The sequence below is a fragment of the Taeniopygia guttata genome, chromosome Z (genome assembly GCF_048771995.1).
Source record: "Taeniopygia guttata chromosome Z, bTaeGut7.mat, whole genome shotgun sequence".
NCBI lineage: Eukaryota > Metazoa > Chordata > Aves > Passeriformes > Estrildidae > Taeniopygia > Taeniopygia guttata.
The window spans coordinates 82,063,674-82,066,618 of NC_133063.1; the positions used below are offsets into that span (position 1 = coordinate 82,063,674).

General features: G+C 44.2%; 1 protein-coding gene across 3 annotated transcripts in view; it reads left to right on the forward strand.

Moving 5' to 3' along the window:
• Positions 1–2,544, forward strand: part of PAX5 (paired box 5) — a 138,441-nt gene extending 135,897 nt beyond the window's left edge. For all 3 annotated transcript variants that reach the window (XM_072922207.1, XM_030258101.4, XM_002192827.5), the window contains one exon: positions 1–2,544. This exon is cut by the window's left edge and continues 3,733 nt beyond it. The gene's annotated coding sequence lies outside the window, so the exon portion shown is untranslated.
• Positions 2,545–2,945: the final 401 nt, after the last annotated feature.

The following is a 2,945-nucleotide window of genomic DNA, read 5'->3' on the forward strand; positions in this document are numbered from 1 at the left end:
TGGACACTGACTTTGTTTATCATCTGTGTCTAAAGGTTCCGTTATGAAGCTATTATTGTTAGGCAGCTCTGCTGACTGCAGAGCTCTGGATGTCTCAGGACTGGATCAACAGATCAAAAATTTTCTTTGTTCACTGTTGAAGCAGAAAAACACTCGGGGCTCTGGTGTCATGGGGCCAGAGAGTGACTGTTCATTCCAAGATGTCTGAGAAGTTCTCTGATTGGACTGGCAGGTGGTACAACAACATCAGTGCTTGAGGCACTTGGGAAGGAGATGGTGAGGAAAGAAATAGCACCAGGGTACATGGAGATCACAATCTGTCACCCCTCCTTGACTCCCTGTGACTAAATCCTCTTAGTGATGTAGTGTAAGGGCAGCGCAATAGGAGAGAGCAGATGGTGGGTGAGGGATGTGTTATGGCCTCACTGTACCAGGTCTTAGCAGTTACTGTATGTTGATACATGCTTTGCCATACTGGTTTTAGCTAATGGGGTTATATTCCTGCTTTTCTTTTTCTTTAATTTATGTATTTTACACATCCTTCAGTATGAAGGAGAAAGGAAGCCATGTAATGGTTGTGCTTATTTCCAGATGTGGGTACCCATAGCTTCAACAGCTGTGGCCTGTAGCAGAGTCAGCTTGTGTAGATGTCACTGGCTGCAACATGGCTCTGACCAAGTGTCCTTCCCGGTACCATGCTCTTCTCTGCATGCATGTGCCACTGGGAAGCATGAGGCCCAAGAGGACTAGGCTGATCCACCCCGTGACTCTGTCCCAGCAAATTCTGGAAAAACCTGGTTTTTCTTCTGGATTCATTGATGAAATGTTAGATGAACAACAGCTCTTTGCTAACGTGCCCTGAAGTCTTGCTAAGTGTGCAAGTGATGGATACATGTGGGTGTTGTTAGGCGGAGCTGGGTCAGGCAGCCTGCACTGACACGGGCGCTGGGCACACATTCCGAGCTGCAGCCAACTGCCGCTCCACTCTGGAGGCAGAGTGCTCAGTAGCAACACAAGGCTGGGGATTCCAGCTGGGAAGCCCTGTAATTTCTCAGACCTGCTCTTGAAACAGGTACGTGTTACTGCAGTATGACAAACAAAAGGAGCTGAAAGGGTCAAAACCAGTTAAGTGTTCTTTTTTTGGTTGAGCTAATGAAACCTGACATGCAAATGCTGAGTGAAAAGCATGCCAAAGTGGTGCCCAGATTGCTCACCTTGGCATCACAGCTAGCATAGGTGTCAGCTCCACTAGTGGCCTCACACACCAGCGCTGTGAAAGGCTCACAGAATGCAGGAGCTCCATGGTGGGAAGCCCGACCGAAAGGACTGAGTTAAACGCAGCTGCAGCATTGCTAGGTGAGCAGGCATGCATGTAGGGATTTCTGTCTACACACCTGTATGTGTAGGCACACTTGAATATCTCAGAAGCTTGCACAGGTTGTGGAGAGGTGGATCCTAGTCCTGCATCGACCCCAGACACCACCCAGCCAGACCCCTGGCTGGTCCAAGGTTTCTGGCCCTGCCTCGTCTAAATGAGGCGGGAAAAATGGCCAGTGGGCATTTAGACCTGCCTTTCCCTTTGCTCAGCCTCCTGCAGGAAAAAAAATCTTGTCCTGGTTTTTCACTTTCTGTAGTGGCCTTTGTACATTTTGAAATTACAGAAACTCATTTCATTGCAAATGGAATTCCTTTCCAAGAAAAAAAAAAGGACAAACTTTTTTCTTACAGACAAACAACTATGTATTAGGGACTTCTAGCATCAAAGAAATACATATCTATTGTATCCACCAAAGTCTGCAATGCCTGCATTGAACCTTACTTCTTCAAAGAGAGAGGAAAAAGAAAGAGGGAGAAAAAGAAATGCCTCCTCACCTTGAGAAGTACATACAGACAAAAAGTAACTTATAAAAAAACAATTCTAAAAATAACTGTTGAATTGCCTTTGAAAGTAGGGGATAATATCTGTTGCAAAACAGATGAAAAAATGCTTCTTAAAAATGTGTATGTTTTGTATTCTTTTTTTCTAGTAGGAAAAGAACAAACTTGAAATCTTGGTGTTTTTTCCTTAGTGCTGTGTGTTGCTTTTGTGTGTTATAATATTTGAATGTAATTACAGCGGTGCCAATTTGCCAAAGACGTCAAACATTATTTTGGGGATTTTGTTTTGGGTTTTGTTTTGGGTAGTGGAAGGGGAGGTGGGCTGGGGACCAGGGGTGCTAAGGCATGGGTCAGAAAGGAGGGGCCATTTGAAGGGGTTTTTTTCTTCCTTTTTTTTTTTTTTTTTAATTCTTTTTCCTGTCAATACTGGAATTTGTGATTTTATTCTAAGTTAAATGGTTGACTGCAACACTTTTTATTTTTAGATTAGTTGAAGAAACATGCAATAAGATTGGCGTAGTTCAATATCTGTGTGTCTTTTCATGAGAGTGACTGTTACTTGTGAACATTTGGTTTTATGTAACCTTTATGTGAGATAATTATTTGTAAATATTTACCATAATTTTATTGGTTCCTAAAATAAAAGTAATTTTTTTAAGTTCAAAATGCCTGATTTCACTCTTGTCCTCACCTTGTGTTCTGCCTTTCTAGGGAAAAAAATCACCAGGTAGTTGCATTTGAAGTGGGACACTGGAGGCCCTCATGAAAAGGCATCCATCAGACATAGTCAGTCATTGCAGCCGGTGTCACCGAACACCCTCCCCGTTGCAGCATGGTTGGACCCAGTGAGGTGCTCCATGCAGTGGCGAAGCCCACGCCACCACAAAATGATGAGGTCAGTGTCAGTGAAGAGTGTCAGGTTCTCAAGTGTTCCTGGTCCTGTGGGCAGATTGTTCTCCCCATGAAGTAGAGGCACCCTCCGAGAGAACCCCAGGTGCAAGATGGAACAGTTTGCTGGGGACTGGAGTCAGGTACTGTTCAGAAGAACCTGAAGGCATCTTTCCTGT